Consider the following 19849-nt stretch of genomic DNA (forward strand, 5'->3'; position numbering starts at 1 on the left):
ATGCACAAAATCTGTTGCATGCCTGGCTTCCTTAAAACTACATTGAACGTTTCCAGTGCCAAAAAAAATTTGGCAAAGCTAAACTACATAAAATGAAAGTTAGTAAGCTTTTGCTTGATGTTTCTGAGTAATAATGTGAAGTCATCAAACTGATACTTAGAAATGATAGAAAGACATTATCTTGATAATTTCATTTTAGTTTCAACACCAAACATTGCAGAAAGCATCCATGTTTCTGTTACCATTTTCTAATTTAACTTAATCATGATCATCAAAATGTAGGGGTCAAAAGGTAACTGCCCCAATTCTATTTCAAGATTTGCCATGCGTCTTCCATTAGTGTGTCAATATCTGTGCCATTTACCTTCCCTTTTATAAGGTTGTGGCTGAGGGTGCTTCTGCTCTTGTTTTCCATGCCTGGAGTTTTCAGTATTTACCATATGTTGCTTTTTATCTGGTCGACTGGGTCCATATGGAGGGGAAAGAGTATGACCAAAGAAATATATGTATATATATGTATATATATATATATATATATATATATATATATATATATATATCTCCAACTTCTTAAATACCCCATCAGTATCTACTTGATATTCCTTCATGTCTTTAAGATAATCCTTAACATCAGTCAGTGAAGAGCTTCTGATCATGTGTAAAGACACCATTTAGGAAAAACTTATTGATGAATTGACCGAGTTCTCTCCAATGATGAAAACTATCCAGTTTTTCCAATAAATACATTTCAATTAACTGTTTAAATTCATCTATCCTTACAGGATTCCTGATTTTCTCCATCAAGATTCTTTCTCTGAGTTTCAAAGGACATCTTTTCTTCAGTAAGGGTCCAACATCTTGAAAGATTTCCCTTCAATGACTTATAGTCTATAAAAGATTCTTGTTCCTGTCGACATTGGGAAAGATAATCCTTCATATCATTCAGTTCATCTTCATGTATCTTTCTGACTACTGATGCTTCTGAATCTGAATTGTGCCATAGAAATGTCCCAAATCCCATGCCAATTGCAGTCACCAAAGCAAGTATAACACATTTATTGAGATTTCTGCTGAACTGGCATTTACACAACTCCCTAGAGATTCGGTTTCTTGTTCGGGGAGTAGCCGTTTCTCAGATTCTGAACTAGAAAGTCTTCTTCCTAGCATGGCATGGTCTAAAGGCAGGACTAGGCTGATGACTGGTTTCATCACTACTTGATTTATCATTTCTAGTCTGGGATGAAAATACAGTTTCTGACTGACAGAATATATACTGGCTGCTAGAAGAAAAACCAATGTTTTTTGTTTTGCTTTTTTAAGATTTTATTTATTTATTTATTTATTTATTTATTTATTTATTTATTTCAGAGAGAGAGAGAAGTACAGAGAGAGAGAGAGCTTGATCAGGGGGAAGGGCATGGGAATGAGAAGGAGAGAATCTCCAGCAGACTCCACACTGAGCGGGGAGTCCCACACAGGCTCGATCCTAAGACCCTGAGATCATGACCTGAGCAGAAATCAAGAGTTGGTGTCTCAAATGACTGAGACACCCAGGCGCCCCTAGCCCATGTTAAAGTCTTCTGGACTCTGTGCTTCTTCAACAAGTATCACTTCATGATTTCTAATTTCTTCTAACTTAGGTGGCTCAAGGGTAAGAATATCAGAATCATGACTGACAGTTCCAAAATAGACATTGTCTTCAGATGACTTTTCTTCTTTCTCAAGTGCTGATTTTGTTTCCTCCAAAGCTGGATAAGCGATTTCTTCCATTAACGTGTACTATTTTGGCTACTCTATCCCTGCTCTGACTGCAATACTTATAGGCCCTCTTGCTCTAAAGATGTATATTCTGGAGCAAGCTCACAGCTGTCACTGGCTGTACCATGTTCAGAATTTATCATCTCTTTATCAGACCCCTCATGATTGATGACAGTCCAACCACAAGATGAATCACTGTCACTGGAATTTTCAGACCTTTTCCAGGTCTGAATGACTCCTCCACCTGAGTCTGTTGGCTGTCATGGTGGCTGCGGTCACAGCCCATAGAAAGTACTCCAACCTTTATATTTCTCATCCTGTTCTAAGCCTTAGCTGTCTCTGTTTTGTGGTCTTCATGGCTCGGAATTCTAATTAGTGGAAGATAGGCTAGGTGGTATTGGTTTTTAAGGTGACAACACTGAGTTGTTTCCAGGAGGGCAGCAACACCAGCATCAGAGAATATTACACCTCCTGAAATGTCTGGAATTTGAGACACCCTTCCAAGAGTGTCCTTCTATAGTATCTGAATCCTCAGGGTTCACAAGTGTTCCTAATATAGAGTAAGTGTTTAGTAAATACATGTTGAATCAATAGTTAGAGAAAATGGTTGTCTATGAATAATTTGTACTAAAGGGACTTGATGAATAAAATTGTCTCCTCTACTAGCAGGTCAGTGTCTGAGTGTCACCTTGTATTCCTGTGGGGTAAGGAAAAGTGCACTTTTGAAGAAATTAGAGTTTTTATAAGAGGCAATTTAGACCCATTTTTTTTAAGATTTTTATTTATTTATATTTATTCATTCATTCATTCATTCATTTATTTATTTGAGAGAGAGCAGAGTGAGAGTGAGAGCATGAGTAGGGGGAGGGGCATAGGAAGAGGGAGAAAGGAGCAGGGAGCCCGATGCGGGGCTCAATCCCAGGACCCTGGGATCATGACCTGAGCCGAAGGCAGACACTTAACTGACTGAGCCACCCAGGCGCCCCAAAACCCATATGTTTTAGAGGTAAAGAGTATAAGTATGAAGGGACATATGAGAGATGCACAGAGTATGGTGATCGGGGGTGTAGGCTCTGGTGTCAAACTGCATCGACTCCAGTGCTGAATCTCTTATTTATAAGCTATATGGTTTTTTGTTTGTTTGTTTGTTTGTTTCCTAGTTATTTTTTTTATTATGTTATGTTAATCACCATACATTACATCATAGTTTTTGATGTAGTGTTCCATGATTCACTGTTTGCATATAAGCTATGTGGTTTCTGGGAAATTATGTAACATTTGTGTATTAGTTTCATCTAATGTCAAATGAAAAAATAAGTGTGCTTACCAAACAAGCTTACGGTGAGGAATGAATGATTCAGTACAAGCAATGTTCATAGAAACATAGCAAAATGTACTGGACACAAAAAAGGAGCTCTAGGTAAGCCCCATAAGGTGAAATGGAGTGTTTGGGACAGCAGTGAAAGCGATGTGATTTTTATTAAAGTGATGTGATTTTATGAGAAAAAGGGTTCATGAAATACTGAAGATAAACTTCCCTATTAAAACATTTCCCTAGAGCAAGTCCTGGGCATTAAAACAACCTGACATTAACACTTCACTGGTTTAGGAATATTTTTCTTCTTCACCATCTCTTCATACACACTTTTGATGGATTTTCACCCTTTTTTAAAAAATATTTATTTATTTATTTATTTGAGAGAGAGAATGAGAGACAGAGAGCATGAGAGGGAAGAGGCTCAGAGGGAGAAGCAGACCCCCTGCCGAGCAGGGAGCCCGATGTGGGACTCGATCCCGGGACTCCAGGATCATGACCTGAGCGGAAGGTAGTCGCTTAACCAACTGAGCCACCCAGGTGCCCCGATTTTCACCCTTTTAAAGTCATAGGCTCACATTACTGACCTCATTAGCAAGGGGCAAAGAAAAGCTGCATAATCAGTTGATAATAAAAATTACTGTAGCCTCTAATGATCAATTAATTGAAATAATAGCTGCAAAATGCTTACAACAAAGGAAGCAAGCACAAAATAATGGCTGTTATTAAATGTCTGCTTGTATATTATACCAAGTCAGGATAATGCTGCTCCTGGAATTTGTGTGTAGGTTGCTGTGGGCCAGTGGACACAGCCAGTTTGTAGATAGTATCACTCCAAGAGGCATACTATTTATGAAATAATTGTTCACATTATAGCTGTCATTGATAAAAATGCCATTATGCCTTTTAATGTCTTTTTAACTCTATTTTTTAAAAAAATTATTGATGTACAATGTACATACAACAAAATGTACAGATTTCAAGTGTTCATTTTGATAGGTTTGACAGTTGTATACCATGTAACCACTGTCCAAAACAAGATATAGAACTTCTCCATCATCTCATAAAGTTCTTCCTGCTCATTATCAGACAGTAAGAACCTACCTTATCACCACCTTGGTAACAAAGTCAACCACTTTCTGATTTTTATGACCTTAAAATTATTCTGTTTGTTCTTGGATGTCATCATACACAGGGAATCATAGAAATGTATTCTTTTCTGTCTGGGTCCTTTTGTGCAACATAACATTTATGAGATTCATCTGAGTTGTGAGTATATCAGTAGCGCATTCCTTTTCATTGCTCAGTAGTACTCCACTGTGAATACAGTGGGATTTGATTGTCCATTTCTTCCTCATAGTAATTTGGTTTCCATCATGGTGTTATTATGAATAAGGTTGCTGTGCATATTCTTGTCAAAGATTTTATGTTGACATATGTTTTCATTTCTTTTCAATAAATAACCTGATTTAAGATGGGTTGTAGGCCTAAATGCAAAAGCTAAAATTATAAATCATCTAAAAGAAGTGATAGAAGAATATCTTCAAGCCATTCAGGGAAGCAAAGATTTCTTAAATAGATGCATAAAGCACTAACCAGAAAAGAACAAAATTGATAAATTGGACTTTGTCAGAAGAAATATTCTCTGTGTCTAAAGATGTCATTTAAAAAAATGAATGAGCAAGCAAAGGAGTAGGAATAAGATATTTGCAATTTGTAAAACCAACAAAGAATTTTGTCCAGAAAATATATAGAACTAATACAAATCAACAGTAAAAAGACAAAGAGCCAATAAAAGGGGGACAAAACATTTGATTGGACAATTGGCCACATAGATACCCATTAGAGGACTTGTATTACCTCATTTCAAGGCTTATTTTACCCTAGAGTATTCTTACAGTGTGATATTGCCAAATGGATACAAAAAATAAGTGTATGAAACAGAACAGATAGGCTCAGGAAGAAATTGGATATATTTAACTAATTCTCCTTTTAAACCATTCTGCTGATACTTGTTGCTCCATTGTCTCTTTAATACCTTAGTGTTCTGATTGTTCTTCTGTTTCTGTGACCTCCTCTCATAATATCACAAAATCATTCCCAAATTCCCACTTGCTTCTAACTCTCCTCTCTCTCACTAGAGCATGTTATCAACCATGTAGTAAGAAATATTGTTTTTTCAACAAAACAATATACTATGCCATCATTGACTGGTAATTTATTTAATCTTTTTTTTTAAGATTTTATTTATTTATTCATGAGAGACAGAGAGAGAGAGGGAGGGAGGCAGAGGCAGAGGGAGAAACAGCCTTCTCACGGAGCAGGGAGCGGATGCGACTTGATCCTAGGACTCTGGGATCATGACCTGAGCTGAAGGCAGACGCTTAACCAACTTCTGACTCTGAGATCATGACCCTGAGATCATGACCTGAGCAGAAACCAAGAGTCAGATGCTGGAGTGGTGGGGGTGGGAGGAATGGGGTGGCTGGTGATAGACATTGGGGAGGGTATGTGCTATGGTGAATGCTGTGAATTGTGTAAGACTGTTGAATCACAGACCTGTACCTCTGAAACAAATAATACATTATATGTTAAAAAAAAAAGTAGGAAAGGAAAAATGAAGGGGGGCAAATTGGAGGGGGAGACGAACCATGAGAGACTATGGACTCTGAGAAACAAACTGAGGGTTCTAGAGGGGAGGGGGGTGGGGGGTGGGTTAACCTGGTGATGGGTATTAAAGAGGGCACGTTCTGCATGGAGCACTGGGTGTTATACGCAAACAATGAATCAGGGAACACTACATCAAAAACTAATGATGTAATGTATGGTGACTAACATAAGAAAAGAAAAGAACTCAAAAAAAAAAAAAAAAATCAGATGCTTAACTACTGAGCCCCTAGGTGCCTGTAATTTATTTAATCTTATTTGTAGACCAACAACTTATTTGTTGATACAAATATATTTCTCTTGGTTGATTAAGGAAATGTGCTAAAGTGAAACAAACATTGCAAGAATATAAGGTTAACATGAGAAAAGGGTCAGAAATTGTCTCGTGACTCTCCTTATGTCACACTATATAGGAGACCCTGATGTCGTATCTGTGTATAAAAAGGCTGTTATTTCTTGACAATTCAAGTCTCAGACATCTCACTGGAAATGATATGAGATACACTACTTTATCTCAAACTAGAACCCATATAGGCCAATCTTTTTAATGTTAGATTTATTTAAAAGTCCTCAGTTTCTGGTCTCCTCAGCATTGTGGTGTGGTAAGCTGTTAGTGGTATTTTTAATTACATGATCTACACTTGAATATTAAAAATGAGAATAAGCCATAGTAATCAGTAGTAACAAGGAAAGAATGATAATCCAAGACTATAAGGTTCTTAAATCTAATGCTTCACAGTCTTTTTTTCAGAAGTATTATAAATCTTGATTTGGGGAAATATTTTCAGTTCTACAGATTACTTCGAATAATATGAATCAAAGAGAAAATATCACTACTGGGAGGTTTAAAATGATTTTATTTGTTAAACTAAAGGAATCCCCAACTGGGGGCTCTTTGTGCATTTCTGAAAATCATAAAATGATAGTTCTATAAGAAGTCTGCTTTTATATTTGAAAATTTATTACCATCATCCAGAAGGCTGAAATCAATAAATTAAAAAAAAAAATTGTACCCAAATGAAAAAAAAAAATAAAGAAAAAAGAGAGAAGGAAAAAACTCAACTTGTTAGTGTTTCAGAGACAGATTACATCCAACAGCATTAATGTTAAGAAACATGTATAGCAGGCAGGGTACCTGGGTGGCTCAGTTGATTAAGCGTCAGACTCTTGGTTTCCACTCAGGTCATAATCTCAGGGACATGATCTCAGAGTCCTGAGATCAAACCCCACCTCAAGCCCCACCTCGAGCCCTGCCTCGAGCCCCTTCACTCAGCGCAGAGTCTGCTTGAGATTCTCTCCCTCCCCCCTCCCCGCTGCCCCTCCCCTCCCCATACTCACTCAAGCTCTCTCTCTCTCTCTTTCTTAAAATACATACATACATACATACATAAAATCTTTAAAATAAAAGAAGCAAGTATACCAGGCAGGAGGATTTCTTCTTAAATATTGCATTTAAAAATTAGCCGAGAAGTAAACACAATGGCAGAGGCAAATCACAAAATTGGAAGTGACACTGCTCAGGCTTCTAGAATAGGGGGAAACAAGAGTTTCCACTGAATGCACTAGCCTGACAATCACATCCATTTCGGTGCGTGCCAGGGCCAGGAGTTGGGGAGGACCTCCCAATAGCAGCCCTCTCCCATTCAAATTGCAAAATGGAGAAAAAAGCAAGAGAAAGGATTTCTGGTTTATTTTGGTAATTTTCTAACACATGAAGAAAAGTACCACTGATACCCAAAGACATAGCATATTCTGATCAGTATGCTAGGTGCTTTTACACACTACCTTACCTTAAAACACTACGTTAGTTTCAAACCTTCTCAGGAGATATTTTTATGGATTGGTTTCACGATTTTCATTTGCTTACTTATTATTTGCTTATTTATTACAAATGAAGATTTTAAATTTGAGAGAGGTTGAGGAATAGTCTTCAAGTCACAGTCAGCACTGAAATTTGAGCCCAAATTTGAGTTGGGCTAACTCAAAACTTCTATTGTTCCCACTACCAGGGCAGTATTGTTCTCTGGTTAAGGACACGGACTTGGTAGCGGGATTCCTGAGTGAAAATCCTGACCCTGTCATTCATTCATTGTTTAAGTTTGAATAAGTCATTTGATCTTCCTAAAAACTATGTTTCTCGAATATAAAATGGGAATAAGAACCTGTCTCAAAAGACAATGGTGAGGATTAAAGATATTAATATATGTAAAGCCCTGGTAAGAGCTCCCTGAACATAATACGAGCTCAATAAATTACCACTGTTATTGACACACTATATAAATTTTATTATTTATGTTAGTGAGTATGTATTCACTTAGCATGTTGTAATAACTTCTGAATATCTTTTAAGGGAATTAAAATGTAATCTGTGAAATGTAATTCCTCTTGAGAGAGAAACTTTATGTACTTATTTACATTATACACTAAGATTGTTTTGGAGAGAAAAATATATATATGCTCATGGTATACTGGATAATATGATCATCATTGTTTTGACTGGACAAGCAATAGAACTGAATCATGCCCATTACCCAATTAACCATGATCTACAATCATCAAAACTATAGTTGTTATCTTGGCTAATTGTTCTTTTTCTTTCTTTCTTTCTTTCTTTTTTTTTTTTTTGATTAGGACATAAGGAGTAACTGTAGATGACGCTGTCTGACAAGTAAAATCTAAAGGATCACAGTGCTTCAAGATGTCTACCTACTAATTAGAAAAGTGGTTGACAAGGTACAATTTGCAAGTTTGTCAGTATTAGGAATTAGTATTCTGCTAGTACATATTAAAGTTTAGAGATTAATTTTCTCTCAAAAATTATTAGTGCTTCATCACCAGTTTCATAGGAATGGATTTTAGAACACAAATCCTAAACAATTATTTCTAATTATGGAGAACCTATCCCCAAATCATGGCTTCAGATTTTTCACTCAGAGCAATGTAAACTCTTAGGGAAACATTTCCATCAATGTCAGGACTGCATCACTCATGTTTTTCTGTCTTTCTTTTTTCCATTTCTATAAACTGTCCTTCTTTTTCCCTAACTATTCCAGAGCATTAAAATGTCAGGGACATCTTGGACTTCCTAGATTTTCTTTTACCCATTGCAGTTTCTCATGAGGTTCTGAGTACATAGCAGTTAGGAATGTACATGTGATAATTTCCTCAAATTACTATACTTTGGTTTTATCTTTGGCTTCACCATTTTTCCCTTTGAAAAAATTTCACTTTTCTCCATATTCTTTCTGCCTCTAACTCAATTCTCCTTTGAGTTGCTCAATTCTTTCTCCTACTAGGCCTAAAATAAAAACCTATGATTCTCAATCCTGTCTTTAAAAAGCTCTTTAAAGTGAAACAATATGTTATGCATATTCATTCATTCATTCATTCATTCATCATCCATTCATTCATAAAAAGTGAACGTTAATTATTTGCCAGGCTTTATTTTAGATTCTGAGAACACTTTGGTAAATAAAACAAACTAGGGCTCTGTTCTCATGTTGTAAGGAAGACATGAAGACACATTAACCAACTAAACAATGAACATAGTTGAGACCACTAGATAGGTGAAGAATGGCCAGGATGGCTTCTTTGAAAGGGTGGTGTTAGAGAAGAAGTCTAAAGATGAAAAGTGCCAATTCTGAGTAGATCTGTATTTGGGGCAGAAGGAACATCAAATGAAGAACTCCAAGGTGGATAAATGGCATTTTTGGAAAGACAAAAAGAAAATCATAATGTCCAGAATGTGGTTAGCAAGTGTGAAAGAATGTGCAAGTTCAGGGTTCTTTGTTGCAGAGTTGAGAATCCATTCTAAGTAACATTAAATACATCATTAAAGGATATTAGGAAGCTAACACGATCTCTAAGAAGGTTGGAGAGCCAGTCCCAGAAGCTTGGACCAGCAACCACAACATGGGGCTTGCTTCTGTGAGAATATCACTGCCATGTCACTGAGCATAAGAATTACAGCTCACACCTTTGAGATTGTGTATGGAGTCCCCAGACTCTAACTTTTGAATGACAGAACCCTGTAGACAATAGGAATGCTGAGAGAGGGCGCTCTAGCTCCTAACTTGAGAACAAGGGACTGATCATGTCACATTGGAAGGGTGTTCAAAAGGTGCCAGTTCATCAAACACATGATAAATGCCCACCATATCACAGAGAAAAGCTTTGAGTTTTAAATGTTAATATAATTTGAAGTGTGTTATATGTGATTTTCATATCCTCCAAATTCTGCATCATGGAAATAAAGAAATTGAAAAATATGAAATGCGTTTGAGCTCTCCAGCATCACAGAATTCGTGTGAGAGAACAAGAGCTGTGGTGATCAGGGGCACTGATATGTGGCTTAATTTATGGAGCGCCTCTGAAGGGCATTTAATCAGCAGGACCAGTTCTGCCAACATGAACAAGGGCTGCTGGCCACTATGTGGAGTCTCATTAGTATGATCAAATGGAAGTGACACCTATCCCTTGAGAATGAGCACATCACTTCTGTAGGACTCTGAGGTGGAGATAATTGACCACTGAAAGTGAGCATGAATTGTGAAGAGTTTGGCAGAAAATGAATGATTCTCACAAATGTCATTCAAATCTTACACTCCTTGAGTTACACTGCCACTCTGCTAACAAAGCCAAAATCATTTTTATAAAGGAACTTGAAGATTGAGACATTTAAAATCCATCAAATATACCAAAAAAAGGTTTTCTCCTTGTAAATTTAAAATGCATTATATTTGCAGATTAACTGGTGTTCAGAAACCATCTTTTTTTTTCTGTGATTAGACAAAGGCTTGCCAGATACTTGTGACCAGATAATGCAATGAAGTAAAACTCTGAATCTTTTTGGACTTCATTTAATGTCTTAGATTCTAAAATAAAACTTTTTTTTAAGCTACATTTTGCATGTGGTTAAAAAATAGTTAAACTCCATTCATCCCACACAAGTGTCTACTTGTTACAAGCAAAACACTTTACTGTTTCAAGACAGTGGGAAGGAAATACTGGCTGTGTATCAGAATAACCTGGGGAAATGTGCTAAAATAAAGTCTCTGGGTTCCACTGCAAGATTCTTATTCATTATTATCTCTCAAGGGTTCAGAGAGCCAATACATCTATCTAATGCACTCATCAGGACTTGATTATTATTGCAGTCTGTTCCCAAGCAGATCTCTTAGTGAAATCACATGATTTTCATCTCATCAGAGCTATACATGGGAAGAGTTTTTACAGAAATAGGACCCAAAAATTCTGCAAAATCCATTTAAATAGTTACTAAATAAAGGACGTGATTAAAACATATCTCCCCAGGAAAATCCATTAAAAGTAGTCCCTTTCCTCCCCTAAGGTCTATACTCTTCTGATAACCTCAGCACAGAGTCTGCTTGTCCCTCCCCTTTGCTCCTCCCCCCACTTTCTCTCTCTCTCTCTCTCAAAAAAATAAATAAAATATTTTTAAAAAGATGAACACAAAACCAAAACTGATTAAGAAAAAAAGACAAATTCACAAGTAACATAAGATATGCAAAATATCATGTAATTGTAGAGCATTTTACAGATCATAAGAGATTATTATGAACAACCTCATAGCGATGAATTGGAAACTTTAAAAATGAATATAAGTTTTACATAAAAATATGAAGGCCAGCTCAAGAAAATATAGACTATATCTAAGATCATTTGAGATTAGATTTTCAGCCAAAAATAGAACTGATCCCCCAATAAGGCTCAAGCAAAATCAAACTATGCTGCTCTCTAATGTAAAAGTTCAGGCAGTTCAGGGCTGCTGAGTAGTTATGCTCCAGATCACTTCTCTGTCATTTCTATGTTTAGTCCTTATCTCTGTGATCTAACATCATGCCTGGATGTGTGACCATCACAGAAAAACAAAGACAGTTTTAGTAAAGAAAATTACATGCCAATCTTATTCATGAACTTAAAGGGAAATATCTACCCTTATAGAGAATATCCACACTTGGAATATAACAAAAGTGGCACTAAAATCAGTGGATAAAAGAGGCATTATGCCATAAGTGGGCAGAGACAAGTGGTTATCTGTTTTTAAAACCAGTAAAACCAGATCATTTTTTCATTACCTTGTACAAAAAAAATACTTTCCATGTAGATTAAAATTTGTAAAGCTAAACTTTAAAATGTTTAGAATAAAAAACATGTCTCTGTGAGTTTAGGACAGAAAATTATTTCCTTATTGAAACACACAATCTACAAATTATAAACTATATTATTTGGCAATAAAAATGTCTGTACTACAAAAGATACCTAAAACAAAGTGTAATGTTAAGCCACAGATTTAGAGGAGATATTTGCAATAAAAATAAAACTAACAAAAGGATAATCCAGAATACAACGAATTTCTTCAAATCAGTCCGATAAAAAGAACAATCAAAAAAAAAAAAAGGCAAAAGACTTGAGTAAACATTTTACAGAAAAAACTATGGTCAATAAACATAAAAAGATTATCAATTGCATTGGAGAAATACAAATTAAAACAAAAGTGTGATTGAAAAAAAACCTTCAAATTTTGAACTCTGATACCAAGCACTAGTGGGAACACACATTGCATATGAAAGTATAAAGAGACATTGTCACAACCTAGTAATGTTGAAGATGCACATACGTTACAACCTAGCAATTCTACTTGAATGTGTACACCATAGAGAAAAAATCCTGCTGGTGTTGTCTACAACATATGTACAAAAAGTTTATAAAAGAAGCTTTGTTTGTAAAAATAAGAAATGTAAACACCAGTATTGAATAAGAAAGTCTCTTGTTAAATATTCATCATGGAATAACATATAACCATTAAAATGAATGAACAACATCAATGTTCATCAACATAAACATTTATATAAATTGTAGTATACCTAAAGAAGTATGTCTTAAGGATTTGTCTGACCCAATCTTCACCACATACCTCAAAGACTTTAGCTTGTCTGCTATCAGCCTATTCGGTCTGCCATACAAAATGCCACAAACTGAATAGCTTATAAACAACAGACATTTAATTTTCACACATTTAATTCTGGAGATTGAGAAGTCTAAGGTCATGGAATCCACAGATTTTGTGTCTGACGAGGACTCACTTCCGAGATGGCCATCTTATCACTGTACTCACGTGGGAAAAGGGGCTAAGGAGTTCTGTAGGACCTCTTTTATAAAGAGCACTAATACCATTCATGAGGGCTCCACCACTGTGACCTACCCAGATCCCAAAGGCCCCACTTCCTAACACCATTACACTGAGCAGTATATTTCAATATATGAATTTTGAAGGAACACATTCAGTCATTCAGCACAGGGGGAGATATAGATAATGTAGAGTCGAGATATAACTGGTGCAGCTCTCCAGGCAAAGTCAAAAGTCATTTATCCATCTTCAGTGCTACCTAAAACCTGAAAGAAGAGCAATAGATCTATAGACAATTTTAAAGAAGTGCACATAACAAAAATCAATATGAATATAGGAAAGCAACTCTTAAGGTATTAGACCTATGAATAGACAAAAGTATTTGTGTGTGTGTGTATACACAACTGTGTGTGTGTATATATATATATATATATATATATATATATATATATACATATGTATGTATACATAACTGAATATAAAGGATATAAAGGGAAAACAGTCTCTAATGCATAATACAATCTTCATTGTAACTGAAGAAATATGGAACACTTAAGATAATCATTCATGCTAGTGGCCCCAATGAAACATGATTTCGGTTGATTATAAATTTCTTCAATGAAAGAAGCAGAAAATACAAACAGAATGGAGATATTCAATAGAAATTAATAGTATAGAAAATATGGCAATAAATATAGAAAATTGACAAACTTTGAGAAGTATGAAATCCAAATTTGTTAACTCACAACTGGAAAAGTATTTTAATAGTTTCTCCATTTGAAATATAGTCATCTGCTGGACTGACACACTCAGACAGTAATATGAATGATAGAAAGATACCAACATATTCAGGTCTGGGCAAATGGTATGATGATCTATAAAGAGTTTTATATAAAGCAAGAGAAAAGACAAAGAGAGGAATGGCTTCCCGTCTCCACAAATTTCTGACAACCTACATATCCCTTAGTGATCTGGATCCTACCGAGCAAAAAACCAGTAAAAAATAACCATCGCACATTTCTGGTGTTTACTGTGATATTGCATGAGAAGACTGTCAGTACCCCAGGAGAATCACTTAGCAGGTCCAGACTTCAGGGTTGTATGGTATTAACTGCATTTGAGTGCTTTAACATCTAGCGCTCCCCTTTCTTTTTTTTTTCTTATTAACTTAGCAGGTAAAATATTTTATTCAGTCTCTTAGATTCACAATAGCTATTTGATATACCCAATTAAGGGAAGGTGTTTCATCAATTAAAATGAAAGTATTTCAACTTCCCTAATTTTTTATTTTTTACTACCTGTGATACAGAATGTTATATAAATCTGTTAATATATAAAGCAATGTGTGTCTAATTCATGTTATTTCCACCAAATTTAAAATTCCTCATTTTCTTTTTCAGTTTTATGCCTCTCATGGCATTTTAAAAATGTCTCCAAAGTATTCAGGTTTAGTATAATTTTGTTAGTATTATTTAACTCGTAACTGATTGCATATAAAAGAAATTCCCAATTGCAAGTATTGGTCAGGATTTTGCTAAATAGGATAGAATCCATCCCAGCTATGTGAAGGAAATAGTAAATGGTTATAGATTCTTCAGAAGTGCTACAGAGGGCGCCTGGGTGGCTCAGTTGGTTAAGCAACTGCCTTCGGCTCAGGTCATGATCCTGGAGTCCCTGGATCGAGTCCCGCATCGGGCTCCCTGCTCGGCAGGGAGTCTGCTTCTCCCTCTGACCCTCCCCCCTCTCATGTACTCGCTCTCTCTCATTCTCTCTCTCTCAAATAAATAAATAAAATCTTTAAAACAAAAAAAAAAGAAGTGCTACAGATAGAGACTCTAAAATGAGTTATCAAGAATACCATGCAATGTCAAACTCTGCTGCCAAGAAAGCAGCTACTTGTGACAGCTATTGAATTACTGGGTGTTATACGCAAACAATGAAGCACGGAACACTACATCAAAAACTAATGCTGTAATGTATGGTGATTAACATAACATAATACAATAAAATTTTTAAAAAATCAAAATAACTAAATATATGATACTTACATTAAAACACACACAAAAACGTTATTGGCTTCAGAACTGCACTGCTCCTGCCTGGATCCAAAGGCCACTGGATCAGGAAGCCAGCCTAAATTTGGAAGCTGGCTGTGCACCTGCCTCCTCCTGGACAATGATGCCTCCACCGTGTCTCACAGCAGCAAAATAGATCTCCACATTCTAGGTCTTTCCTCATATGACTCAGTTCCAAATCCAAACCTATTGAGTATACAACAGAGTAGTAGAATCTAAGTCTCAGAAAGAACTCAAGGGAGGCTAAGAAATGTAGTTTTAAGTTTTCTGGTCTCTGAAGGAAAAGGGTTTGGAGCATAGATAGAAGGGGTTCGGAATGCATATTGAAAAGCCAAACCAGGGGCGCCTGGGTGGCTCAGTTGGTTAAGCAACTGCCTTCGGCTCAGGTCATGATCCTGGAGTCCTGGGATCGAGTCCCGCATCAGGCTCCCTGCTCAGCGGAGAGTCTGCTTCTCCCTCTGACCCTCCTCCCTCTCATGCTCTCTGTCTCTCATTCTCTCTCTTGCAAATAAATAAAAAAATCTTAAAAAAAAAAAAAAAGAAAAGAAAAGCCAAACCAACAACAATAGCCTCACAAACAAAGAACAGGCAGAACCTCACATGGAGTCACAAATGATTACACAATAAAAATGAAAATGGGAATACTGACAGATGTATTTACTTATAAATAAGGAGATTATCATTTTTAATCTTGTACAATAAGCAGCTTAGTATTGAATACCATCTTTTAAAAAGCTTTTGCATGAAACATATGTTTATTATTTTGATAGCTAAGGTATTAAAAGTCCATTAGGTTGTTAAAAAGTGTAACAAAATTCCTGTCAACAATAATCAGATAACTGGTGCAGTACATAGAAAATTCAAAACAATCTACAAATTATTATAACTAACTGAAAATAGTATGACTAAAGGAAAAAAATGTTATTACAGAAAACCAATTGAACTTCTCTTTAACCCACAACTAAAAAATAAAATTCAAGTGGTTCTTAGATGGCTCAGTTGGTTAAGTATCTGACCCTTGATTTTGGCTCAGGTCATGATCTCAGGGTCGTGAGATCCAGCCCCATGTTGGGATCTGCCCTGGGCGTGGAGCCTGCTTGGGATTCTCTCCCTCCCAATCTCTCTGCCCCTCCCTTGCTCACACATGCTCTCTCTCTCTCTCAAAAACAAAAATTTAAATAAATAAATAAATAAATAACATTCAAAAATCAATTTATTCAGGGTTCTCCAGAGAAACAAAACCAACCGTGTATATATATACACACACACACATATACATATACACACACACATATATGTATATATACACATATATATATGTATGTGTATATATATGCATGTTTATGTATGTATATCTGTGTGTATATATGTGTGTATGAGAGAGAGAGATTTATTTTGAGGAACTGGATCACATAATGTGAGGGCTCTTACATCTGGAATCCACAGGGCAGGCCAGCAGGGTCAGGTAAGATTTCTATGTTGCAATATTAAGGCAAAATTCCTTCTTTGGAAAATCTCAGGCTTTACTCTTAAGACCCTCATATAAATTGGATAAGGCCCACTTACATTAAGGAAAGTATTCTGACTTACTTTTAAAGTTAACTGATTTTAAATGTTAATCATACCCACAAATACCTTCTCAGCAGTATCTTGACCAGTGTTTGACCAAATAAGTGGGCAGTGTAGCCTAGCCAAGTTGATACATAAAATTAACTATCACTGATGTCAAATCTTCTCCAAATGATCTACAGATTAGTATCAATCTCAATCAAAATCCTAATGAGTGTTTGTTTGTTTTTTTAAGAATTGACAAACATATTCTAAAACATTTTTTTTTAATGGAAGAAAAGGGCTTTGAACAGCCAAAACAATTTATTTTTTTTTAAAGATTTTATTTATTTATTTGACAGAGAGAGAGACAGTGAGAGCAGGAACACAAGCAGTGGGAGTGGCAGAGGAAGAAGCAGGCCTCCTGATGAGCAGGGAGCCCGATGCGGGACTCGATCCCAGGACCCTGGGACCATGACCTGAGCCAAAGGCAGACGCTTAACGACTGAGCCACCCAAGCGCCCAGCCAAAACAATTTAAATAACCAAAAGAAGTTTGAAAAGAAAAACAAAGTTCAAATTTAAAGGATTTGAAATACCTGACTTCAAGAATTACTACTATATATATCGTGAAGACATAAGGTTTTATTGGCATAAAGATAGATAAATAGATGAACGTAAAGGAATAGAGAGTCCATAAATATACCCTGGACAATTGATTTAAGTCCATTCATCAGGTAAAGAATTTTTTTAACAGATGTTCTTAGCACAACTGGATATTGATGGGGGAGGGGAAGATGAACCTTGATTCTCACCTTATTCATGCCCAGAAATTAGATCAAGACGGATCTTGGACCTAAGCATGAAACTGTAAATCTTCTAGAAGAAAACAGGTAATTTTCACAACCTAAGGGAAGATAAAGAGTTCTAAGACTGACAACACAACAACAACAAAACACAAATTCCAGAAGAAAAGAAAATTGATAGATTACAAATGTTTAAAATTTAAAAATTTCTGCTCTGCTCATGAAAAGAAAATAATATGCAAGCTACAACCTATGAAAAATATTTATAGTATATATATCTAACAAAGCACTTACTTCCAGAACATATAAAAAGCACAAATTAATAATTTAAAAATTAATGTGACAAAAGTGAGCAAAATACTTAAACAGTTTTTAAGAGAATATCTATGAATGGACAATAAATATATAAAAAGGTTTTTAATGTCATTAGTTCCCAGAAAAATATAAATTGTAACCACAATGAGATACAACTACTTATCAACTAGAATGACTAAAATCTGAAAGACTGACCAAATCAAATATCAGAATGTCCAGCAACTGGTACTTTCATACATTATTGTTGGGAGTATAAAATGTTCAACCTTTTTTGGAGAACTATTTGATATTTATCTATAAAGTTAATCTTACACCTGGTCTGTGACCCAGACATCCAAGAGAAGGTTTATACATGTACAATAAGATATTATTCAGTAATAAAAAGAATGATAAGCACAATGACTTGCTAGAAACAAAAGAGCTAGAAAGAATACTTCCTGTGTGATTTTATTTATATAAAATTTCTAAAACAAACAAATTATTCTAACAGGAAAGAAATTGGATAATGGTTGAAGGAGCATTGGAGAATAATTGCCTGGTAAGGGGTATCAAGGAACTTTCTGAAGGGAAAGAAAAGTTCTTAATCTTGCTGTAAGTGGTGGTAATATGGCATATGCTATTGTAAAACTCCTTGTACTGACCAGTTAAGATTTGTGCATTGTTTTATTAAATATATCTCAATAAAAATAATCAGAGAATTTTAAATATTTCATGTGAAGTTTAAATAGCACAATCTATATAGCTCACGATATGTTCACGACTTCCATGGATGACATTAGACCAACTAACAAACCAAACCTGCACTTTTGGATTACAGCAATTTTTACTTGTACTTTTATCACACATGATAGTTAGAAATGCCACCCCCCACCCCAGAAATTTTCAAAGGACTTCTATTGAAAAGACATGAGAGATCTGATTGAGACATAGGGAACACACCAGGAAGGAGAAGGTTGTGTGTTATGATTATAGAAATAACTGATGATGTCTTTCAGATATAAAAAAGAAAACAGCCTCTCATGAGAAATCTTTGCCATAAAAATAATCATATTTCTCATACATAAGCTTATCTTGAGGTATTTAAAACAACCACAGTAAAGTCTTATTTATGTTTCCAAATAAGAAGCAGCACACAACTCATTTTGGCTGTGAGAATTAGCATTCTAAGGTGTATCAGCCAATATCATTTTTGGGGTTAGTTTATTCCAAACCTTTGAGATTAGAAGTTTGCAAAGAAAATGCTGACACAGTCTTGGTTCTGGCAGTCAGTTTGCTTGCATTATAATTAGATAAGAATTTAATGATATTAACTGAAGCTGAGCAGAAAAGCCGCACAGATAAATTAGACAAATAGGATTTATGAGCCTTCATTTCTGATGCAAAAACTACACCATCATTCAGTAATATTCCCAGTCCTTCAAAATCAGCATAACCACATAGACTTCATACCCATCTGCGGCAAGAACTTGAAAATGAACCCTTAAAATTCTAGCAATAACCACTGCTTTCTAACAGGATACAGATTTAAAATGAGTTTGCTTTTGTATCTGTCTTCACATAAACCACCTTGGGACCGTGCTGAAGATCAGGAAGCTTGTCAAATGAAACACCAGTAAGTCCCTCTCCAGTGGGATAAAAATAGAACGAGACTGACAAACCTCATCTGCAAGAAAATTAGTGCAGCCTTAGGTAGCAGTAAGAAATAAAGTATTAATTGTCAAATATGCAGAAAAGTAATAGAAACTGAAGTAGGAGTAGTTTTATGGATGCAAAATAGCTAAGTTCACTGACATGATGAGAGTGCATATCAGATGAAGAGGGAATTATTCCAGGTTAATATTTTTTTTACCTTTTAATCAAAATAAATGTCTATTAGAAAATATGACTGATTAATCCTGAATCAAATATAAAGTGTAGTTAATTCTTTTTGGCATTAATGAAAGGGAAATTACCTTTTATTTAAAAAATAATGTGTTCAGAGCCTCTTAGAATGGTACTAGCAAGAATTAATATTTCATAAACCTTAAGAAAATAACAAAAAATATTACATCAAGTAGATAGAGGAAAAGGAGTTAACATAATTATAAGTGATCTTTTTGTTTGTTTGGACTTTAAGCCTCCTTAACAGTCCCTATAGTGGTAGTATATCATCCACCTTGGTAGAGAAAGAAGGAATGTTCTGGTTAATTTGCCTCCAGGAAAGACTTTTTTTTAAT

At 35.5% G+C, this 19849-nt stretch overlaps 1 long non-coding RNA gene and 1 pseudogene across 1 annotated transcript in view; both read right to left on the reverse strand.

Moving 5' to 3' along the window:
• Positions 1–248: 248 nt before the first annotated feature.
• Positions 249–12861, reverse strand: LOC116637329 (annotated as a pseudogene).
• Position 12862: 1 nt separating this feature from the next.
• Positions 12863–19849, reverse strand: part of LOC116637508 — a 52424-nt gene continuing 45437 nt past the window's right edge. The window contains exons 2-4 of the long non-coding RNA XR_004300494.1: positions 17328–17419; positions 14939–15151; positions 12863–13156 (exon numbers count right to left, since the gene is read on the reverse strand). This is a non-coding gene — a long non-coding RNA (uncharacterized LOC116637508). The remainder of the gene's footprint in view (positions 13157–14938; positions 15152–17327; positions 17420–19849) is intronic.

The sequence above is a fragment of the Phoca vitulina genome, unplaced genomic scaffold, assembly GCF_004348235.1.
Source record: "Phoca vitulina isolate PV1807 unplaced genomic scaffold, GSC_HSeal_1.0 scaffold14, whole genome shotgun sequence".
Lineage (NCBI taxonomy): Eukaryota > Metazoa > Chordata > Mammalia > Carnivora > Phocidae > Phoca > Phoca vitulina.